At 39.7% G+C, this 25630-nt stretch overlaps 1 pseudogene; it reads left to right on the top strand.

The window, feature by feature from the left end:
• The first annotated feature begins 268 nt into the window (after positions 1 to 268).
• Positions 269 to 12137, top strand: LOC124098132 (charged multivesicular body protein 2a-like; annotated as a pseudogene).
• Positions 12138 to 25630: the final 13493 nt, after the last annotated feature.

Below are 25630 nucleotides of genomic sequence, written 5' to 3'. Positions count from 1 at the left end.
TCTCCTCCCTCTGCCTAGTGGCTTCATGGTTTTCAAAGTCTTGGGACCTCTGGCAGTCTATAAGGTCAAAAGAATTTTCAGGGCTGGGGTTGTGGCTCAGCGGTAGAGTGCTCGCCTAGCAGGAGTGAGACCTTGGGTTCAATCCTCAGCACTACATAAAAATAAAATAAGTGAAATAAAGGTATTTTTTTTAAAGAATTTTGATAATAGCAGTACGACATTTGCTTTTTTTTTTTTTTTTTTTTTTACCATATTGACATTGGCCCCGATGGTGGGTAAAGCAGTGGTAGGTAAAGCCACGGGTGCTACTACATGAATTAAGGCAGGGGCAACCGTCTACACTACAAATTATTGTATTATTGTTCAGTTTTATTAAAAAATACCAGTGTCACTTAATATCTCGGCTGAAAGACCATAGCAATTAGTTTTATTAAATCTTGATCCTGGACTAGATATCATTTTCATAGTCTATATGACAAAATGGGAAATAGGCACAAAGTACTTTGCATAGCAATGTTGAGTGGCCATGCCCAGGATGGGTAGGTGTCATGGGATGGTTTGAGTTGCAAGGTGATCCAGATGCTCTTCTCATGGAATAAAGTATATAAGTAAAAAATCAGAAATTTGGAAAATTTGTATCCACCACGGGGAGCTCAACAACTTCCACCACTTAACACCCCTTCTGATGAGATCGATGGTCACTATTTTTATATGTGATTTTTTTTTTATTAACATGTTAACATTTGGAAGATCTGCAAAAGCTAATGATCTACCTCCCTAACTACTCCATGCATGATATTACAAAATTATCAAAGTGCAAAGTAGATCAATGGATTGTAATGGGCTTACAAAAAGTTGACTGATAAAAAAAAAAGTTTTTGAATCTACAGGACCACTTTTAAAAAACTTACCCTTTTTCGGTTTTGATATAATACCAAAAAAGAATGTTCACGGCTCTCTGAAAGCCCTCTTTTCCACCCAGACAAGGCTAGAGTTTCTTCTTGTATTTCCACCAAAACAACATAGCTCAATAAACTGAATACAAGAACCGGAGAAAAGCAACTGGATTAAGCCTCAACCTTACAGAGATTTGCAGAAATATAAAGCAATAGCATTCTTCTCATTATTTATTTGTTTTAGAAAACATAATTATTTTCACAGAAAATGTTAACACGCAAGGAGTTTATTGATTTATTTTTAAGGGCAATAGTAAATTTTTTTTTTCAATTTGAATTTTGAATTTAGGCAAATCTTTGTCTAGGCTGGGGACAGAACCTGAGGAAAGGGTGTTCTAAGTCCAGGAAGTGATTCTAACTGTGAGTGGGAAAAGACCCTGTAGGAGTGCACCTGGGCTTGCCTTCCAACATTTAGGGATCAGGAAGACATTCTGAAGAAGTCTAGGGAGTGAAGGCTCAAGATACAAGGCGTGATAAGAAGAGGAAGGAGCAGTGACCCCTGGATTAATGGAGGTCTTTGGAGATCCCAAGAGGAATGGAGTACAATTTCATGGGCTCATTTTTGTATACTCCTCAGGATGCCATGCACTTCGTGGCAAAAGCCCTGGCGCATACCTGGCATTGCGTGCTTAAGTTTGTATCATGCAGGCCAATGTCCTGGCTGAGTCCCTCAAGACTCAAGAGCTGAAGTCCAACAGCTCAATGGCACAAGCCATGAAGGGCATTACCAAGGCCAAGGGTACCATGAACAAACGTGTGCGCCTCTCCCTATCCCCCTTTACACTCCCATTGATTTTTTTTTTAATTTTTTTTTATTTTTTTAATTTTTTTTTATTGGTTGTTCAAAACATTATAAAGCTATTGACATATCATATTTCATACAATAGATTCAAGTTGGTTATGAACTCCCAATTTTACCCCAAATACAGATTGCAGAATCACATCGGTTACACATCCACATATTTACATAATGCCCTATTAGTAACTGTTGTATTCTGCTACCTTTACTATCCTCTACTATCCCCCCTCCCTCCCCTCCCATCTTCTCTCACTACCCCATCCCCTGTAATTCATTTCTCTCCTTGTTTATTTTCCCATTCCCCTCACAACCTCTTATATGTAATTTTGTATAACAATGAGGGTCTCCCTCCATTACCATGCAATTTCCCTTTCTCTCCCTTTCCATCCCACCTCATGTATCTGTTTAATGTTAATCTTTTCTTCCTGCTCTTCCTCCCTGCTCTGTTCTTAGTTGCTCTCATTATATCAAAGAAGACATTTGGTATTTGTTTTTTAGGGATTGGCTAGCTTCACTAAGCATGATCTGCTCTAGTGCCATCCATTTCCCTGCAAATTCTATGATTTTTTCATTTTTTAGTGCTGCGTAGTACTCCATGGTGTATAAATGCCACATTTTTTTTATCCATTCATCTATTGAAGGGCATCTGGGTTGGTTCCACAGTCTAGCAATTGTGAATTGTGCTGCTATGAACATCGATGTAGCAGTATCCCTGTAGTACGCTCTTTTAAGGTCTTCAGGGAATAGTCCAAGAAGGGCAATAGCTGGGTCAAATGGTGGTTCCATTCCCAGCTTTCCCAGGAATCTCCATACTGCTTTCCAGATTGGCCGCACCAGTTTGCAGTCCCACCAGCAATGTACAAGAGTACCCTTTTCCCCACATCCTCTCCAGCACTTGTTGTTGTTTGACTTCATAATGGCTGCCAATCTTACTGGAGTGAGATGGTATCTTAGGGTGGTTTTGATTTGCATTTCTCTGACTGCTAGAGATGGTGAGCATTTTTTCATGTACTTGTTGATTGATTGTATGTCCTCCTCTGAGAAGTGTCTGTTCAGGTCTTTGGCCCATTTGTTGATTGGGTTATTTGTTTTCTTATTGTTTAATTTTTTGAGTTCTTTGTATACTCTGGATATTAGGGCTCTATCTGAAGTGTGAGGAGTAAAAATTTGTTCCCATGATGTAGGCTCCCTATTTACCTCTTTTATTGTTTCTCTTGCTGAAAGAAAACTTTTCAGTTTAAGTAAGTCCCATTTGTTGATTCTTGTTATCAACTTTTGTGCTATGGGTGTCCTATTAAGGAATTTGGAGCCTGACCCTACAATATGTAGATCGGCACCAACTTTTTCTTCTATCAGATGCAGAGTCTCTGATTTGATATCTAGGTCCTTGATCCATTTTGAGTTAACTTTTGTGCATGGTGAGAGGAGGGGATTCAGTTTCATTTTGTTGCATATGGATTTCCAGTTTTCCCAGCACCATTTGTTGAAGATGCTATCCTCCCTCCATTGCATGCTTTTAGCTCCTTTATCAAATATAAGATAGTTGTAGCTTTGTGGATTAGTCTCTGTGTCCTCTATTCTATACCATTGGTCCACCCTCCTGTTTTGGTACCAGTACCATGCTGTTTTTGTTACTATTGCTCTGTAGTATAGTTTGAAGTCTGGTATCGCTATACCTCCTGATTCGCACTTCCTGCTTAGAATTGCTTTTGCTATTCTGGGTCTTTTATTTTTCCATATGAATTTCATGATTGCTTTATCCATTTCTACAAGAAATGCCGTCGGTCCCATTGATATTGAGGGACCAAACTCACCTTTCCCTAATTCCAGCTGAAATTGCCCCAAATCCAGAAGATCATGGTGGAGTTTGAATGGCAGGCAGAGATGATGGATGTGAAGGAGATGACGGAGGATGCCATTGAAGATGCCACGGGTGATGAAGCAGATGAAGAGGGGAGGTGTGGGGAAACGGGTGGGAAGGTGGGATATTCTCCTGGTCCTCAACCCTGCATAGCCCTCATCAAGCTCTTCCTCTTCCTTAGGGATGCTGTTGTGTCCCAGGTCTTGGACAAGCTGGACTGAGCCAGACAATAAGCTATGAAGTGACAGCTCCCTAATGGGTTTTTCTGTGAATGATGCTTGTGAATCCTGGTATATCAGAGTCTATTTACGTTTGTACTCTTAATTCTTTGGGATATGTACCTTAGAGTGGAGTTATTGGATCATCTAGTAGTTTTGTTACATTTTTTAAGGGATCCTCAGCAAAGGGGGGGGGGTGCGAGAAGATTGTGGCTCTGCGGTAGAGCGCTGGCCTTGCACATGCAAGACATTGGGTTCGATCCTCAGCACCACATACAAATAAACAAGTAAAAATAAACGTATTGTGTCCAATTACAACTAAAAATTTAAAAAAAGATTGCAAAGGGTTCCAAGGATTTTAAAAAAAAGAAAGTTGATGACTTATTCTAGAACATTCAAACTTTGCCTGGATAACTTCTGTTTGTTATAAGACAAAAACAGGCATCCTCTATAAAGAAAAACATTTAATTCAACTCCAGGTTATGAGGCTGTCCTAAATATTTATATTTATATTTATATTACATTTGTATTATACTTATATTTCTCTTTTAGTCAGCTATTTTGCTGTTGCAACTAAAAGGAGACCTGACCAGCACAATTGTAGATGAGGAAAGGTTTATTTGAGGGCTCATGGTTTCAGAAGTCTCAGTCCAAGGACAGTTGTCTTCATTCCTCAGGGCTCAAGGTGGGTCAGAACATCATGGCGAAAGAGTGTGGTGGAGGAAAGCAGCTCACATAGTGATCAGGAAGCAGAGAGAGACTCCACTCTCCAGAAACAAATAGGGACCCCAAAGACACATCTCCAATGCCACCTCCTCCAGCCACACCCACCTGCCTCCAGCCAGTTAATCCCATCAAGGATTCATTCACTGATTGGGTTAAGGCTCTCACAACCCAATTATTTCTCCTCTGAACCTTCTTGCTTTGTCTTACACGTGAGCTTTTGGGGAACACCACATCTAAACTGTAACAAACTCCATCATTGCTTTTAGTACACTGTGTTAAATCCCATTAACTTCTATTTTTCTCTTCCCAAACAGAAAATCCTTTGAAGGCAGGATTCAGATCTCTTGTATTTGGGTATATGCCCAATATCTGGAACATATGGTTCATGAGAAATAGTTGCAACATAGTTTTGAAGGAAATGAAAGATGATTATTTGAAAAGTTCCATAGGAAGATTAAATAAAAATTTCAATTATATGTCACCTCTAATGGTCTATTAAAGCTGCCCTGGAGGGGCGGGGGTTTTGGCTCAGCAGAAGAGTGTTTGCCTCACACGTGTGAGGCACTGGGATCCATCCTCAGCACCACATAAAAATAATAAATAATAAATAAATAAGCTATTGTGTCCATCTACAACTAAAAAAATTAAATTAAATTATTAAATTAAATTAAAAAGCTGCCTGAAGCACTGTGTTGAGAGGGATTCTGAGGTCATATAGAGGCTTAGAGGAAGGAGTGCAGGGACTAATTAGCAACATAAGTGGGGTGTGGAAATACCTCTTCCTAGAATAGATGCTAACCCTCTTGCAGTTCTAATATTCCATGTAGGGAAATATAATTAATTTTGTCTTCAAATCTCTTCTTTAATACTTTATCCTAAAAATCTGATTGCTCTTTTTAAAGTAAATTAGATGTGACTATGTTGCAGAATCCACTGGATTAAAAAAAAAAAAAACTTAAATATTCCCCCTTCAGTCTGTATCCCTAGCCCTGGAATCCTCCAAGATCAAAAGTTCCTTATAGAATTCTTCATGGGTTTTTACAACTACATCAATGCAATTTTATGATAATATGAGGCTGTTAGATTTGAAATGACTCACACTGCTTTCATCTGGGGACTCATTTCTTATCCAAGCAGCATTCAGAGGCAAATATATACAGCCCACATTTTCATTTTATTTCTAGTTTCATGTCTTTGGTTTTATTTACAAAAAGCTATACATTGTTCGAAAATGAAAACTATTCAAACATGTATTATTACATTATTTCTTCAATCTTTCTTTTGCAAATGGACGGCTGTCTGATATCTAAGAATTTACTGGCTAGGCTTAAAAAAAAATTAATGATGTCTCAGAAGAAAGACTAACAGGATACATTTGAATGGAGCATCTGTAATCAGTACAGCCTCCATCTCAGAAAAAAAGGAGACATCTATAAATTAAGTGCAGGTATATTACTATCCATGTGGGTGACATAATATGTTGGCATATCACTGTATTAATTTACCCACAGATTGATCCATGGAGTTGGAAGTGGACTGCAGATGTCACTCCCAGAGAAATCCTTTCATTTGTGCCGTTTAGATATGTTCAAAGATTATAAGGCCCCAGAGAGCACATGATGTACTTATCTTAAGCCCACCCTGGAAGGTGTAGAAACAACAAATGAGAAATTGAAATTTTTATTAAAATCTAAGTGATACTACCTTCATAAAGAGAAGAAATTCCAATTTCTCGAGGAGAGCAAAAAAAAAAAAAAAGAACTATGAATGCCCTTTTTCATATGCATGTATGTGGAGAAGAGTCAATAAACAAGACAATGGAAAATAATATTGCAACCAAGGCATACAAAAATACTATATCGAATTTTATAACACTTTTTGTTTTTTTTTTAAACACGCTCATATCCATTATTTCATGCTTTCCTTTCAAGAAACCTGTAAGGTAGGTATGTCAGGTTTCATTACTCCAAGATTTATCGCACTCTCTTACCACTACTATTTTATGATAGGGTTCATGGATCCAGAGAGAAATACTATTTGTATGGTGGCTATATCTGGTGACTCACAAGAATCAAAAAAAAAAAAAAAAATGAATTAACCATATTATGAGAGCCAGGGACACTCTTTCTTACCTTGGCAGTAAGATTTTCTTTATAAATATTTAAACAGAAAAAAAATATCAATAAATACATTTGTTTTACTAAGTTAAAATGGGCATTTTCAGACAAATCACTTTTGATTTGCCAGGATAAGGGGTAACTCTAAGACACAATCCCAATGACTATGTGCAACATTCCACTTTTGTTGTTTATTTTAAAAAATAATAATAAAATCAATTAAAAAAAAAAAACTTCCACTGTACCCATTCAAGTTATAATCCACATGGAAGTAAGAACTTTTCTGATTTCCACAGATTTTTTTCACCTTATTCAAAATACTATCTGGTAGAATTTAATAAAATAATACAATATAAATAAGTAAGTAAGTAAATAAATAAATAAATACAGCACTGCTCTTAATTTCCTTACCCTCTTATTAACTCATCTCTGGCCTTCAAAAGATCAAGAGTCAAGAGGAAAGGATAGGAGAGAAACTGTCCTGTGTAGACAGAGTGTGTGTTTCTATTTAACTTAAAACTAATACATGTGTGTGACTGGGGTTGTAGCTCAGTGCTAAGGCTCTTGCCTAACATGTGTGAGGCACTGGGTTCAATTCTTAGCACCACCTATAAATAAACTAATAAAATAAATATCCCTTGACAACAATTAAAAATATTTTTTAAAAACCTAATACATGTGTTATTTATTCTAGGTCTTATTAGAAATACAAATGAAAAACATTTATTGAATGCTAGCAGTATACTAAGCAGAGTCAATAAATTTGCATATAAAGATACTAGCTGGATCTCAATGTGTGCTCTTCTGTTATGGAGAACAGAAGCATCCTCTAGGGACGCAGGGCTCACACTGGGCCATGTTGATCAGGGGAACCTGTCCCCTGGAATTGACTAACATTCTTCTGACCATCTGATGATTGAAGACGGTTAAATATTATACCTACCATGCTCAACATTAGTATTTGTTATTTTATTTTCTTTTGTACAAGCTCAAAATCATGTATATGGTGTGTATATTATATGTAAATAGTGTATGTGCATATGTGTGTGTGTATATATATATATACATGTATGTACACACACACATATATATATACACATGCATATTTAAGATAAACGAGTATTTGGAAGCATTTCAACTCAGCTTATGAAATGAAGTGGACACACAGCATCAGGAGTCCCACAAGCTTCTGAACTCCCAAAGCCCCTCTCACCATGTTTAGACCTATCTAGGCTAAGAATCTGGCCTCTGCACTGAGTCTTAAGGCCAAATTCAATTCTTCCAGTCACAGCTTCCCTTTATTTTGAGGCAGTAAGAATGTGAGACAGTATTACTTATTAAGATACAAATTTAAATTTGATAGTATGGCAGGTGCCTCTACTGATTGTTGTTACAGGTAGTAGACCAAACCTGACCAAAAGGTTTTCCTCCTCTGCTCTTCTCTTGTGCTGCCATTTTCCCTTTTGATTGGGCAACTGTTTGGGGTCCACTGTGCAGCTAGAAGTATGTTCCATTTATCACCGATTTACTGTTCAATAATGAGAGGGCAACTCCTTCTCCTCTCCTGGCTCCTGGGAGTTACAGGAGCTTGGTATCTGTACCCTAATCCCTCTTTTTCTGAGTGACCTTAGAAAAAGTAATTTACATGAACAATCGTGTCCTAAAATGTAAAATGAAAGTACTAAAACCTACTTCAGAGGGCACTTGTTGAGAATTAAATGAGGTAAACTTAAGACACCTTGTGTAGGAGCTCCAGTGGAGCAATCGGTTAGCACGCAGTAATCATAAGACACTGTGTGTAGCATGTAAGTTCTCAGGAGATGTTAGGAGGTTCCCATGTTTGTACAGTTATAAAACATTGTACTTGACCATGATTACAGGCAACATTATGAGAGATGAGATATAATAGTCGGGAAGGTGGTTTTTTTCATACCTTCACTAATGATCTTTTCAAACAGAGCCCAAGATAAGTGTACATCTATATTGACTTTCTGAAGTCACATTAAAATATAATATCAAGACTGAGGGTGTAAGTTGGTGGTAAAGGGCTTGCATAGATAGCATGCACAAGGCTCTGGGTTCAATCTCAGCAAGGACAGGAGGAATACATACATATATATAATATGTAATGTATATGTGCATATATAATATAATTGTATATTAAGTACAGTGGAGGAATAGAGATAGGACATAATTGCATAAGATATAAAAAAGTATCACATTTCCTACCACTATTCCACTATTGTATCTAACATTCACTATGTATCATTCTGCAATTTTTTTTTTTTTTTTGGTACCAGGAATTGAACCCAGAGGCAATTAAGGGCTGAGTCACATCCCCAGCTCTTTTTATTCATTTAGAGACAGGATCTCACTCAGTCCTTAGGACCTTGCTAAATTGCTGAGACTGGATTTGAACTCGTGATCCTCCTGCCTCAGCCTCCTGAGCTGCTAAGACTGCAGGTCAACACCACAGCACCCAGCTTCATTCTGCATAACTTTATTGCCTTGTCTTAGAGAATGGGAGCTTTAGAAAAGAAATCTTTAACTTAACATTAGCTCTGGCTCCTCTAGGTCTACTGAGAGATTCTTACCTGGATGGTCCAGGACTCATATGGTGCCCCTGAAAAAACATTCTTCAATCCTGATTTCCTTGGGTCTACTTCTCCATTGCACCTACTTAAGGTCTTCTAGAAACCTCCCCTTTCCAAGATGCTGTTCCTGGCCAATTCTCCTCCCATCTCTCTGAAGATTTCATCTTCTCCTTCCTCTCTGACTTAACCTCCAGACATTTGTTTTCCCATTGCACTGTGGTTTAAAGAAAGATACAATTCTATATTTGCTAATGTAGAAAAATTTTCAAAACATAATGAAAATTTAAAAGCAAGGGGCTTTTACTTATTATCTGCTGTCTTGCTATCATTTTTTAAATTTTTAAAATATTCTTCCCATGGATATGTATGTTAGTCTCCTGGGGCTGTCAAAACAAAGTACCATAAAACTGGAAGGTCCAAACCACAGAAATTTATTCTGTCCTAGTTCTGGAGACTAGCCATCCAAAATCAAGTCAGTGGCAGGTTAGGTTCCCTGGAGGCTGGAGGGGGAGAATCTCCTCCTTGCTCTTTCCTGGCTCCTGGTACTCCTGGCAATTCTTAGTATTCCTTGGTTTACACCTGCCTGGCTTCGTTCTCTGCTCATGTAGTCACATGGTAATTTCTCTGTGTTTCTGTCTGTGCATGACTTTCCCTCTCTGTGTGTCTGTGTTTAAATTTCTCTCACTTTAATGAAGACACCAGTCTTTGGATTAGGGCCCACATCCCTAATCTGGGATAACCTCCTCTGAATTAAGAACATCTTCCTAGACCCCTACTTTCAAATACGCTCACAGCCACAGGTTGCAGAGGTTGAATTTCAAATACCTTTTTGAGCAATATAAATCAACCTACAGCACTATGTTTTACTTTTAAACTATTTTAAGTGTTAAAAAAGAAATCTGAGCAGTACACCTGAATGGATCATTTTCTTTTCATCTTTATGCCTTGTTTATTTTTCTAAATCTAACAATTGTCACATATACACACAAATATAAAAATATAGATATCAGAAGGCACACAAGCACCGCCATATATTTACAGTTATATAATAATTAGTGCCTTGTAACTTTCTGTCCTGAATTACTGAGGTCTCTATTCCTGAGTCTTTCTATCCACCCTGTGTTGTGGACTAACTTGTGCCTTCAGATTTACATACTGAACTGGGGGCAAGGCAAATGGCTTAGTCAATTTGGGCAACTATTTTTAAAAATGTACTAAGTGGCTTCAATTCCAAACACATGTTTCTCAATTTCTCACAGTTCTAGAGCTCAGAAGTCCCAGATCAGAGTGCCAACATGGCAGATTCTGGTAAGAGTCCTCTTCCAGGTGACACAGAGACAATTTCTCCTTAATGCTTATATAGCCTCAAGAAGATAAGAAAGCTCTCCAGTGAGAAAGCTCTCCAGTGTCCCTTTTATAAGGGCACTAATCCCATTCATAAAAGTGCCACCCTCATGATCCATTTTTTTCTTCTAAATGCCCCCTCATAATAACATTGCATTGGGGTTTAAGATTTCAATATGTGAATTTTGGAGGCACATAAAAAAAATCAGTCCATTGCAGTGATTCAACAGAGGACTTTTAAAGAGGTATTTCAGTTTAAATAAGGTCAGAAGGGTGGAGCCCTAATGCAGCAGTCCTTGTAAGAAGAGAGAGAGAGGCATGAGTGTTGTTCGCACACAAAGAAAAGGCCAGTTGATGACATAACAAGAAGACAGCCATTTGCAGGCCAAGGAAGAAAGTGGCAGGAGAAACCAAACCTACAGGCACCTTGGTCTTCTAGCCTCCAGAACTGTTAAGGAAAGTCACTCCTTAGGTTTAAACCCTTTGCTATGTTGTTTTGCTATGGCAGCCCTGCTGTGTTTGCACGGTTTTATTATTCTCATGAGTTTAGTTCCTCCCTCTGTGCTAAAGTTTCCCACATTGACACCTCTAGTTCCAACCTCTCAATGGGTTCAAATGTGCTACCTGACGGAGGGATCATTTAATATGTCCACAGAAAAATATCATGAGCTTTTCCTATTCAACTCCCATCCTGTACTTAGACTGTTCTGCCCAGGAACACCCCATTTCTGGGAGTCCTTCTCCCTCAGACCTCACATCCAATCACCACCCTGCTGATTCTGCCTCATTAATAACTCTCAATCCAAGTCCTCTTCTCCATCCTACTGTCATTGCTTAAATCCAAGTGCTCATTATCTCTTACCTGGGCCACCGTTAATTGGTCCCCCTGCATCCAATCTTGACCCCTTAAGTCCATCACTTCCAGGTAACTGGAGTGATTTATATAAAGTGCAAGTTGGATCTTGTTGCCCTGCTGGTTAAAACCTGTGCCTTGCTACCCCATCCCTCCAGCCCCTCAACCTGCACACAAGACCATCCCTCATCTGTCTTATCCACTCCTTCAATTTGATCTCTTGCTTCTCTTTTCCTTTAATGCTATGCTACTGATATCAAATTGCTTGCAGATACTGGTTCACGTGTCTCTTCTTCTGTTGGATTAGTCCCTCTGCCAAGAATGCCCTTTCTCTTCTGCTGCCTAACTTTTATTAACTTTAAGATGCAGTCCAGGTAGACATTATGTCTTCCAGAAAGCCTCTTTGAATCCCAGATGAGGCAAAGTATTCTTTGCCTGTGTGACCCGAGCTCTTTGAGCACCCCAAAGCACGCTTAAATTGTGTCTTCCTCCCTGAATCTAAGCACCTAAGTGACAAAGACTTTGTATTTTGAACTATGTATCTGTAGTGCATACCCTAGTCCTTGGCAAGAAATAGTTACTAAAGAAATGCAGGTTGAGTAAACACAAGAAATCGTCTTTTATGATTCAAGAATTCCTGTAGCTGGGCGCATACCTGTTATCCCAGCAACTGGGGAGGCTGAGGCAGGAGGATCATGAGTTCAAAGGCAGCCTCAACAACTTTTCAAGGCCCTATGCAACTCAGTGAGACCCTGTCTCTAAATAAAATAATTTTTAAAAAGGGCTGGGGAGGGGCTGGGCTGTAGCTCAGTGGCAGAGTACTTGCCTAGCATGTGTGGGGCACTGGGTACGTTCCTCAGCCCCACATAAAAAACTAAACAAATGGGGGCATGCTGTCCATGTACAACTATAAAAAAATAAAATTAAAAAAAAATTTTACAAAAGAGCTGGGGATGTGGCTCAGTGGTTGAGTGTCCTTGAGTGCAATCCCTGGTACCAAAAAAAAAAAAAAAAAGAGAGAGAGAGAGAATGTCCATAAACTGTTCATACATGAAGGAATAAATGACCATTTCTTTGTGACTTAATAACATCTTAATCATCATTTTGTTTGGTAGAGGTCAGGGTTTCTCACCTTAGAACTACTGACATTTGAGCTAGGTGATCCTTTATAGCAAAAGCTGTATCCTTGGCCTCTACCCTCCAGATGCCAGAGGCTCTCCGCTCCCCTATTTGTAACAATAGAAAAAGTTCTCCAAATTTGGCCAAATATCCCCTGGCCAGGTCAGGGATGGAGATGAGAGAGCCGGGGAGGGGTGAGATTGCCCACTGGCATAGACTGATGTTTAACATCAGTTTTGAATTTCATGACAGCTCTAAAGACAAGGATTCCCAGAACATTTTATTTAATCCCCCAGGATATCAATTATTCTGTGTAAGAACAGATCTGCCATAGTTTATCATATGTTTTTAAAGGCATTTTAAATCAACTATGTAAAACTTTTAAGAGTTTTTCTAATATAATTACCTTGTAAAAAGATGAGATCATGTCATTTATTGTTCTATAAAAATGTAGGTTGTTTAATATATATATATATATATATATATATATATATATATATATACTGATTCTCATATGGAAAGAAAAGAGGTCTATAATTTAATTTGAAAACCGCTCTCCTTCTGTCTAGGAGAGAGGGAGGGTTTGAAGGAAGAAGAAAGAGGGAGAGGGAGAGAAAAGAAATGAGGGCTGTTTTAATCTAAATGGGGGAGAGGGCCTTTTTCTGTTAACTCCCTATTTCCTTTGCTCTCTGCATGATTTTTACCCACTACTATTGATCATTGTGGTCAACATTAAACAAAGAACAGCGAACTCAATTACACAGCCTGGTCAAACAAAGGTCAATCCAATATTCTGGTTGACAGAGTTTCCAATATTCAAAGTTTTCTATTAAAACATGAAAACTGAACTAAAATATTTTAGAAATTCTTTGAGACAAAGGGACCACCTCCTCAGTGCCAGGAAGTATAGACTTTATTTTTATAAAAATGAATCACACAGACATGAACTGTATTCTCTGAAAGTTTATGATCTAGTCGGGGGATATAAAAATTAATGAAATAGTCACACTGATGGGGGTATAATTACAAGTTGAATAAATGCTGTGCAGAAAAGTAATTAAGGAACATGACCCAGACTTGAGGAAGTGACACTTGAATTGAGATCTGAAGAAGGAATCTAAGAAATTAACTAAAAGAGACAGAAGAACAGCCGCACATGAGGGGCTGCCCTGAGCTTGCAGGGTGCAGAACTGTGAACTGAAACGAAAAGTCAGGAAACCTGATGGATCTGGGGAGGTCAATCAGGATCTAGGGGGTCATGCTAAGGGCAGATGGATGGGCCATCCACGGATGTGCAATTTAAGAAATCATTCTGTACTGTGGGGAATGGATTGATTAAGCAGTATGGAAGAGATTCAGGGAAACTCTAGCCTCCCCACTATATCAAGGTCCTTCAAGATCAGGCAAAAAAGAAAAAAATCCCTTTGTACACCATGTATGAATTTTGACAATATTATGCTAGGCAAAAGAAGCCAGTCACAAAAAACTCCAATTGTGTGATTCCATATGTATGAAATGTCCAAATAGGAAAATACATAGAAGAGTTAGTGGTTGCCAAGGTGGGGATGAGGGGGAATAGGAAGCCACTGTTCATGGGGTATGGGGGGGGAGACGAAAATTACCAAGATTGAGTAATGATGGTTGCACAACTTTGTTAATATATTGAAAATCAATGAGATGAACACTTTAAAGGGTGAATTTTATGGCATGTGGATTAGATCTCAATAAAGCTGTTATAAAAATAAAAAACTTATTATGCCTTAGGACAAAAATGAGCCCTAAATTTCCTAAGTAAAAACAAGGTTAAGAGTTGACTTTCAAAATTCTTCGAGTCATGTTCTTTAAAATGTTCTTGCATTCTAAAATTCAGTTAGTTAAAAATTTAAAAATTATATTGAATCAGAAGCGTTTCAACCAGAGTAGCTGATCAGTGACTGAGAGAGCTCCATAATTCCCAAATCATAGTTTTTGTTAAGAAGAATTATAAGAGCACCAACCCCTGGGAATTAGATCAATTGGAATTTTACTATTTTGTCAATTCTGTCAAACAGCAGATTTTAACTCTTAGCACGGTTTTCACTTTCTACCTAGACAGCCACTTTGTAGGTATGGGATATCAATCTTGATTTCCAACCTCAGCTTTCTGTTCAAATTTAATGGGGAAGTAATTGTGCAAGAATGTGTTTTAAAACACAAATCTTGACTACCCTGTTATTACATTTACAGATGATTACCATGTGAATTGCCTTCATGTGATGCTAGAAGATCACTAACACTGTTCTCTGGAGGCCTACAGTATAGTACAAGGTGTATGGAACAGCTTCTAATGAGAATGACACTGCCTAGTATTTTTTCTCAAACTTAAATTTGTTTTAATTTCTTTCTTTTTTGTTTTTCGGTATGGGGGATTGAAACCAGGAGTACTTAACCACTGAGCCACATCCCCATCCCTTTTTTGTGTTTTATTTAGAGACAGGATCTCGATGAGTTGCTTAGGGCCTCGCTAAGTTGCTGAGACTGGTTTTGAACTACTGATCCTCCTGCCACAGCCTCCCAAGATGCTGGGATTACGGGTGTGCACCACCACACCCAGCTAAAATTTTTATCAAAAAAGAGAGAGAAAGACAGAGAGATTGAGAAAGAGCATCAATATATAGGGTAGTTACCTATGCTAGGACCCCTTTGGGTGTGACAGAAAATCCAACTCAACAAAATGTAACTGATGACATGATTTTCTGGCCTACTTAACTGCCAAGTTCAGGGTCGTGCTACCTATCGGCACAGATGATACAGGGCTCTTGGGTCTATTTTCTGCTAGCCTGCTAGGTTTTCATGTTCATACTCAAATTTGTCCCTCCTGACTGTAAGATGGAAGCAGCAGCCCCTCTTTTTCCTCCCCTGGGATTCTTAGCCACACACTCGCTGTGTCTCGGGACTTCTACTTGAGCCATGTGCTCAGCCACAGACCTATTGCCATGGCTAGGACAACAGGGCAGCGTGACTACTTGAGCCTAGGACACATGCTCACCCTGGGAGGACAGAATTCCATTTGAAGCATACAGATTGAGCGGAGGGAGTGGATGGACCCTTAGATGAAAAGTAGATATTGTGCCTAAGAGAAAGGAGAACTGTAGCTGTCAGAAAAAACAACAAATGTCATTAAAATTTCCAGTGAAAAGACAGGATACAAACCAGGGCAGTGAGTCAAACTAGTCCCAATGTAAAGCCCTCTAGAGAGAAGCAGTGGACCCTTCTGGGGGTATCTTCCCAGCCAATGACCTGTCCTGAGATTTTCTCCACTTGCCTGGTGGGTTGACCAAATCTCTTCTACTGGCTGTCCAGGGCCACTCTTCACCCTTTGAGTCCTGCTTTCTCTCCCAGGAGACTTAACTTACATGGAGGAGAACATTAGTTCCTGGACCCTAGGACTTCTGGTTGGGTTTGGGAATTGAGTGCATCAAAAGGAGAGGGAGGGAGAAGAGGAGGGAAGGAAGGGTCCCTTCCGGCTAGCTATATCAAAGACCAATCATCACAGCTTATTTTAATATTTCCCTCTCTACTTGAACTTTCACTCATGGCTTTGGGAACTGTTTACACTGCTTGATCTTTTACGGGTAAAGAATCCCTCTGTTTCACAACCTGAGGTGCCCTGCCATTTGTCATGGTTTGAATCTGGAATATTCCCCAAAGGCCCATGGGGTTCCGAGCTTGGAGCTTTTAAGAGGTGGAGCTTAGCAGGAGGTATTCAGGTCATTGGTGATGTGTCCTTGAAGGGAAATGTGGAACCTCAGTACCTTTCTCCTCTCGTTTGCTTCTCACCCATGAGTCACTTGTTTTGCTCTGCCACTTGCTTCCACCATGATGTGCTGCCTTTCCACAGGTCCAAATGTCACAGGAGCCACCAGTCATGGACTGGAACCTACAAAACGGTGAGCTGAAAAAATCCTTTTTATAAGTTGATGATCTTGGGTATTTGTTATAGCAATAGAAAGCACACTAAAGCATCATTCTTTGTGGGTTTCCCTGAACCCTGCTGATAGCTTTGAAAATAATCCCTTAATTAAACGCTTTATGCATTATGGTAATTTGATTGCACCATCTATTTCCTGCTGGGACTCTGACAAACACACATATGGAGAATAGCAGCCATTCTTTTACTGCATGACTTCACTTCATATATTATCTCTAATCCTTTCATTTATCCTATGAAACAGGTACCTAACTTCCCTTTTGACAGATGAGGAAACTGAGACTCAGAGAATTTAAGTAACTTGCTTAAAGTCTGATGCTAATTAGAACCCAGCTGACAACAGAAATGAGGTCTCATTCCTCATTGTGTGTGTGTCCAAGCTCTAAGATCTCCAGCCTGAAGCATAGCTTCCATTCTTGCCCTCTTACACATTTTCTCTGCACAACAGCCAAAATATCATTTGCTCTGTAGATCTGGCAAGACCAGTATGAGGAGCCAGGGCAATCATAGGCAAAGACAGCTTATAAATGCAACACATTAGCTCACTTAATATCTAGGTATATCCTCTGGTCACTTTCAGAATTTGATTCCTTGGGATTGGAGGATTTTGAGACAGTAAAAGATTGAATCTAGGGATCTGGTCCCCTCTGAACTTAGCTGACCCATCCTCATTTCCAGAAAATCTCCCTGATACTCCGCATGTCGAGGCATCCACTCTACACTCCCACAGTATTTATCCCTACCATAGTATTCATGCTGTGCAATGTTATTATTATTTGATTTCTCTTCCCTATCCCACATTCTACTCTAATTATCCATTTGTCACTCTCTTACTGGACACCAGTTTCTAGAAGGCAAGAGTGATACCTATTATTCATATGTCCCTAGTGCCTGAAACATACCTGTAGCTAGATGTCAAATGTGTTAAATCAATGCAACAATGTTCTGAACAAAAACCCTTCCTGAAGGGATCCCCTCTTGGCAGTTCCATCCTGCAAGATGGGTTATCAAGGACAATAATAAGGGGATCCTTCAATAGGAGGAGAAAGGGCCAGAACTGCTGAGATTATACATTGTTATGGTTTAGATATGAGTTATCAAAAAAAAACATGTTTGAGACAATGAAAGAATATTTGGAGGTAAAAAGATTTGATTGTAAGAGCTGTAAACTAATCAGTAGATTAACTGAGTGGTAACTGTAGGCAGGTCGAGTGTGATGGGAGGAAGAAGGTCACTGAAGGCACGACTTTGGGGTTTGTATTGTGTCCCTGGTGGGCAGATCTCTGTTTCCCGAATGTCATGTCTAAACTGCTTCCCTCTGCCAGGCCCCTCTGCCATGATATTCTGCCCCACCTTGGGCCCAGAGCTATGGAGTCAGGCAGCCACGGACTGAACTTCTGAAACCATAAGCAAAGTAAACTTTTCCTCCTCTAAGTTATTTTTGCCAGGTATTTTGGTCACAGCCACAAAAAGCTGACTAAAACACATCCAAAATCTAAAATTCTGTCATTCTGGGTAACTGGGGTATAATTTTACGAGGAAATGAGTTTCTCACAAGGGTATGTGTCAATACATCTTAAACTACCTTATGTAGTTTCTACTAGCAGTGATCAAATAACTAAATATATCATAGATGATAAGAACCAGACTTCTCACTGTTAGAAATAAAGACTTTAGTGAACAAACTGATGAAAAAGAAGGTCTTTAATCTAATTAATAGCATCCTATCAAGGCCAATTTCTAAGCATGGTTATGTAAGACGTTCACATTAGGAAAAGAAGGCTGAGTGGTACTAAGGAACTTCTGTACTATTTTTATAATTTTCCTGTAAATCTCAAATTTTTTTAGTTCTCAATGAAGTAGACCTATGTCACATTCTTTTAAAGCCAGGCTCTTAGAATCTAATATAGTTGGTTAACAAAAAAAAAAAAAAAAAAAAAAAAAAAAAAAAAACCTTCATCAAGAAGTTCAATAGGGTGCAACACATTAATAGCTTGTTGTGTTACAAAGGATCACAGGCTATTTGAGCTTGGATGTCATCTTGGCAGTCACAGTCCATCATGATGCTCTTGAGGGAATCCCCTCAGTATTGTCCCTGACAGCCTAAAGTCATTGCTGGGACATCTTCAGAGGGAAAGCTAGGCACCACGGCCCCAAAATGAATTGCTAGAAACATCTTTCTCCTTCTATACATCATGAGAAAATGTGCCCCTGGCTGATTCCTCTGGACTCACATGGTGACCCTTCCAGATGCCCAAGGAGAGTTGGCGTCGTCCCTCCTGCAGCTTCTCTGCTTCAAGAAAAACAACCCCAGTGTCTCTTCAGATGACATAATGATGATTTAATAGGGACTTCTTTGCCTTTTGGAGTTTCCGAATTTTTTCCTTAGTCATAAAACTCGGTCAAGGAAATGCTCGCATGAGAGGCAGACTGTAAAACAGATAAAAGTAAAAGGACTCCACCAGAAGTGGCAGGGAAGGACTATCTGCTCTCTGACACCTCCCTTTCCTTAGGGAAGTACAACCTTAAAACTTCCCAGAATAAAATTCAACAAACTTTCCTCCAACCAGAGGTATGAAAGGACAGGGAGTCTTAAATACCCAAATAGTTTGTAGGAAAAATGTTCTAAGTACATTCCCTCTACTGTCCCCCAGGGTTGACCACATGGATAATTCCTGACATAACCATTTGTTAGGTCATACATGGGGATAAGCATATCAACAACTAAGATCTAAGACTTCATATGTATTAATTCAAAAACCTTTATGATATGGATGTTGGGATCATCTCATTTTATAGATGAGAAAACAGAGACCGGGAGGTAAACCAACTTATACCGAGTCAATAGAGACAACAGAGCTCTGCTTAACCTGATATCAAACCCTTCACTATTGTGCTCTCCTGCCCATTGGGAATGGGGCTAGAGGAGAATTGATGGAACGTCAGCCCTCTCACCTGTATCCATGCCTACACTACTTATCTTCCAACCTGGAAATCCTTCTAGAGGAGATTAACTAGAGAATATGTTTTAAAACAGTGTGGGTCCCTAAGACCAATTCTCTCCAGATATAATGCACAGCCCTTCCTTCAGATACACCTGAGGTCTCATTTAAACAGCATCACCTGGGAAAGAATGGCTCTGAGGTCCTGCGGATAAAGCATTCTTAAAATGGCAGACCAGCTCCTGAGGTGGGGTCATCTCAATACACTCACGCTGCTGTCCTGCACAGCCAGGGGCTGAACTGACCTGGGACTCCACTCTTGCCTGTGACCTATGGTTGCTCTTTCCTTCCGTGGATGGCAAATGTTTGGTGAGCCTCTATCAGCAGCCTCCGTTCTCTAAGTGAGGACTAGGGTGGTGGTCATGTGATCACTGCCAGTCCAGCACCCATCCTCCCTTTGCTGAAAACACATATTTCCTTTTGATGGGACCCCTCCTGCTACCTTCAGTCCCTGTGGTTTGGGTTAGCAGAGCTCACTTATATGGGAGGCTGCCATGTCTTGTGACCAGTGTTTTTCCTCTCCTGATTGGTTTGAGGCACTGTCAGTCATCCCACCCTCCCATGATCTGGCTGCTTTCAAGTCGCCTTAGACAATAGCCTGGATCTTGGGGGTAGAAATAATGCAATCAAATGTGTCTTCATGCGTGGGCGTGCCTTCCAAAATCCCCATGGATTGAGCTATGCTCACCTGTTCCTTTGTGATATTACCCCTTTTCCCTATTTGGGATAGAATGTTATGTTCAATGGAAACACCCTTTGTGTGTCCCCTTCTCTTACTCTGCCCTTGGGTGTGGTCTTCCTAGATGCCAGTCATCCTGCTGACAGTGGACATCAGGAAGCTAGACTCAGCCCCTTGAAATCTGACTCCTTGTCTCATTGAATGGCTTCTCTTCAATAAAAGGGGTCAGCACCACACACGGGCTCTCTCTCTCTCTTTCTGCAGACCCTTAAGGTCAGAGGAGCTGCCACAGCACCCTCAAAGAAAAAGGTATATCTGTCTCTTGTGTGGTTATTTCACACAGCCCAGTTCCCCTGGAGTGACCCCTGAGTGTTTTAGTCATATGCAACGCGACAGGTGGCGTCCCTGGGTGGGCAGGTTTGAGTGTTTAAGTCACTGGGAACGCAACACACTTACCCAGTCCTGATTCGGGAGCAAATACCTAGATAAGCCTGATGATCAGCACATTTCCAGTTTCATGTGATCTAAGTCACATCAACGAGACTCTACCTTAGGACTTGTGTTGGAACCAGTGGGGAAGATGGTCTCTCTTCCCTAGAGATTGCCTGTTGAGCAGTTGCTTGTCACTGGGAGGGAACCAGCCATGGGTTGAAACCAAGGAAAAGAAGACAAAGCCAGGAGAAGAAGAGACAGACCAGAGAAGTTCACTTTAGCCATTGCATGCAGCTGGCTCTCCAGAACTCTGCTGTTAGCATGACCCAATTTCTTCTGCTCTGCTTTTCCCTTCTTCTTCCTTCTTTCTTCTTCTCTGCCTCTTCTGTTCTGCACCCTCTCTCCCATCCTTCCATAGCTTCACTAAGTTATTTAAAATTCAATTTTATAAGTTTGACATATGTATACTCCCATGAATAAATTGCCACAAACAAAAGAGCATGTCCATCCCCCCAAAGTTTTGCAAACCCCATTTTTTTAATATTTATTTTTTAGTTTTAGGTGGACACAACATCTTTATTTTATTTTTATGTGGTGTTGAGGATCGAACCCAGTGTCTCATGCATTCAAGGCGAGCATGCTACCACTTGAGCCTCATCCCCAGCCCCATGCAAACCCCATTTTAATCCCCTCCTCCACCTTCTCCATCCTGCCCACTATCCCCAAGCAATTATTGATCTGCTTTTTGTCATTATAGATTAGGTTACATGAACTAAAATGTTTAATAAAACAAATCACACAGTATGTACTACTTTCAACTGGTTTCTTTTCCACAGCATACCTATTTTTGAGATTCTTCCATGATATGGTCTGTCTTGTATTCTACTGTTTCATACTGCTGAGTGGTTGTTCTACCCCAATTTCTTTATCTATTTAATAGCTGTAAATTTTTAAGAAACTGCCAAACTTTTCCAAAGTGGTTATTCCATTTTACATTCCCACCAGCCGTGTATGAAAGGGCCAAGCACTTCACATGCCCATCAATACTGGGTGTGTCAATCTTTTAAAATTTAAATCACCACATGTTAATAGGTGATGTGCTCATGGATTCAAATTTGCATTTCCCTAAAGAACAATGATGTTGAGCATCCTTTATGTGCTTGTCTGCCATCTTTACAACTTCTTCAGTGAAGTCTCAGTTCGGATCTTTTGCTCATTTTTATAAGGGTTGTTTGTTTTCTTATGAATGTATTTTGCAAATCCTTTTAGGTATAAATCTTTTTCTAAGGTATGTGATTTGCAAATATGTTCCTCCAGTCTGTGGTTTATCTTTTCATTTTTATATCAGTATCTTTTAAAGAGAAGTTTTTAGTTTTGATGAAGTCCAACTTATTGATTTTATTATGGATTATGCCTTTGGTGTTATACCTTAAATGATTTTGCTTGGTTCAAGTTCACAAAGATTTTCTGTTTTCTTATAGATGTTTAATAATTTTGGTTTCATATTTAGGTCTATGATTTATTCTGAACTAACTCTTATATGTGGCATGAGCTATGAATTAGAGTTCATTTTGTTGCCCATGAAGGTACAATTGTTCCAGCACCAATTGTTGGAAAGGACTGTCCTTTAAATAGCCTTTGTCAAAAATCTATTAACTAAATACGTGTAGGTCTATTTCTGGAATCTCTGTTCTGTTCCATTGATCTATTTGTCTCCCTTAGTACTGGTACCAAGCTATTGTGATTACTGTAGCTTTAAAATAATTCTTTCTTAGCATCAAGTAGTGTTATTCCTTCAACTTTGCTCCCCGTTTTCAATTTTAGTATGTGTGCTGCCAAAGGGAGTCTACTCCCCATTTTCAAAGTATTTAAGGTTATTAAAAAAAAAAAGACACCCTGTTGGCATTTTGGTTGGGAGTGTTAGAAATCTATAGATTAACTTGGGAAGAATTGCACCCTAATAATATCAAGCCTTTCCATCTATCCAAGAGTATACATCTCTATTTATTTGTATCTTAAAAGGCTCTCTTATATTGTTTTATAGTTTTCAGTATACAGGTATCAATTTTTTTTGCAAAGTTTATCCCTAAGCAATTAATCTTTCAGATGTTGTTATAGTCTTACTTAAGGAAAGATTTTATAAAGCCAGGGAATCTTTTGAAGTGCTGGCTTGAGACCTTGTCATAGGCCAGGAATCAGCCAGTTCAATTGTCTATAGCTGAGTCCAGAGTCATAGGGCCTAGGTCATGTTCCCACCCAGCTAGGATCAGCCTAGAGTCCCCAACCCTCTGTAGGGATGGCCCTTGATTAGCCTATTCACACACAGGGTAAAACTAGCACTGACAAATCACTAAATGGGTCTGAACCAAATATTCATGTTATGCTTTTAGATTTTGCAGTTAAAAAAAAATACCTTATCTATGGCTGTGGAGGAGGACCATCAAAAAAGAATCCTGGGATCCAAGATGGTGGGCCAGAGGGAGGCACCATTCTGTGTTGCTCTGTGACCTGGGACTCAAGTAGTGAGAATACTGCTTCTCTGCCAGTGATATTCCTTCTCCCGCACAGGAATCATGGCCACCATGCTGTCCAGGGCTCCAGGCCTCAGCATCAGAGTGGGTCTCCCAACTACTCTCCCACACAGGACTACCAGGTAACTGAGTGGGACCATCAGCATCAGCACCTGCACAGAACTTTAGGTCACACACCTGAGCAGAAATCACCATTGCCACTCCCACACAGGACACCCGGCAGCTTCCCACATGCAGGAATTCAGGCTGCCACTCCTGTTTGGATCCCCATCTACCAATGTGGGGCTCGCCCAGTCGCCGCCATCTTGGGACTCTGCAGCGGCAGAGATAGTCCCCTATGTGCAGTAGCCTGCCTGCACCCGGGAACCTCACACAGGCCCTGAAGTCAGCCAACAGCCACACACTGCAAGCCACAGAGCTCATCTCTGAACTCACCATCTAATGCCACCACCCAGGTCCCCCCACCCAACCTAACACCCCACTGCTGAAAGCAAGCACCTCCATCTTGGGCCACCTTCATCACCATCTTCAGTGGGGGGAACTCCCAGTTTTGGAACTCTGGCTGGCCAGGTACCCAGTTTCTGACTCCCCCTCTCCCCAGCAGCCACTACCCCGACACAGTGTCACCCTGGTTACCTTCATCATCCTGAGGGCAGAGATACCAGTTAACAACAGATGACCCCACCTTTTGGATGAGAAAGGAAGCAGGAAAGATACTGATCTCCAACCAAAACAATCCCTGTTTCTTCCTTCAAGATTTTCCCCCTCCCTCTCTATTCTTTCGCCCTCGCATCCCCAACATATATGAAACCAAGTACTTTGCATGAATTAGGATTTTGAGGACTGGCACATCTGAATAGTATATTACAGTTGTGTTGTATATTCTTTTTATTTTTTCTCTACAATATCTACTATTTTAACATTTTTTATTTTTCCTAATATATATGTGTGTTTGTTTTACGTACTCTAGTGTCTTCCCACTTACTTGTCTAACCAGAATTATTTTCTCTCCCTTCTCCTGTACTCTTATTCCCTTTAGATTTCTCTTTCACACGTCCTAAGATATAACAACTTTATATCCTCACCTCCTACCTCCTCAGCATATCTTCCTACACCTCACCCTTGGTTCTGTGTCCACCATCAAAAACTGTAAACCCTTTTACAAACCTACTGAGTTTAATTGAATTCACCATTTCTGTACATTGTGACCAAATTGTAAATGTCTTACTAGCAAACATTTGTTTGTTTGGATAACATTTTCCTTCATCTCAAAGGAGAGATATTGGATTCCTACAGAGGCCCCATAAGCCTATAGGGTAAAAATGGTAATGCCTAGGATCCACAGTGCTAGAAGGAAAGACACAAGTACCCCAAATAAATCAAAATACCACATTATTAGAATCCATGGCCAGCACAGCTCACGAAATAACAGAAAAAGTTCAGGATGTACATAATTAAAATGTTCTGTGAATTAAAGGATGAGAAGACGCCATCAGAAGCCTACCAACCAAGAAAAGCCCAAGACCAGATGGACACACAGCTGAGTTCTACAAGACCTTTAAAGAAGAACTAACACCAATACTCTTCAATTTATTTCAGAAAATAGAAAAAGAGGGAGCACTTCCAAACCCATTCTATGAGGCCAGTATCACCCTGATTCCAAAATCAAGCAAAGACATCAAAGAAAGAAAACTTTAGACCAATATCTCTAATGAACATAGACACAAAAATTCCCAATAAAATTCTGGCAAACTGAATACAAAAACATATCAAAAGATTGTGTATCATGATCAAGTGGGATTCATCCCAAGGATGCAAGGTTGGTTCAACATACAGAAACCAATAAATGTAATTCATCACATCAATAGACTCAAAGATAAGAATCATTTGATCCCATCTCAATAGATGCAGAAAAAGCATTTGACAAAATACAGCACCTTTACATGTTCAAAACACTAGAAAAACTAGGGATAATAGGAACATATCTCAACATTGTAAAGGCTATCTACACTAAGCCTCAGGCCAACATCATTCTAAATGGAGAAAAATTAAAGGCATTCCCTCTAAAAACTGGAACAAAATAGCGATGCCCTCTTTCACCACTTCTCTTCAACATTGTTCTTGAAACAGTGGCCAGAGCAAGTAGACAGATGAAAGAAATCAAAGGGATATGTATAGGAAAAGAAGAACTTAAATTAGCACTATTTGCTGGTGATATGATTCTATACCTAGAAGACTCAAAAAACTCCACCAGAAAAATTCTAGAACTAGTAAATGAATTCAGCAAAGTAGCAGGATATAAAATTAACACCCATAAATCAAAGGCATATCTGTATATCAGTGACAAAACCTCTGAGAAGGAAATGAAGAAAACCACCCCATTTATAATAACCTCAAAAAAATAAGATACTTGGGAGTCAACTTAACGA

This window comes from Marmota monax, unplaced genomic scaffold (genome assembly GCF_021218885.2).
Source record: "Marmota monax isolate L192 unplaced genomic scaffold, Marmota_monax_Labrador192_F-V1.1 WCK01_AAM20220418_F8-fsc00042, whole genome shotgun sequence".
Lineage (NCBI taxonomy): Eukaryota > Metazoa > Chordata > Mammalia > Rodentia > Sciuridae > Marmota > Marmota monax.
The sequence above is the reverse complement of the archived record's forward strand: the minus strand, read 5'-3'. Positions and strand labels throughout refer to the sequence as shown.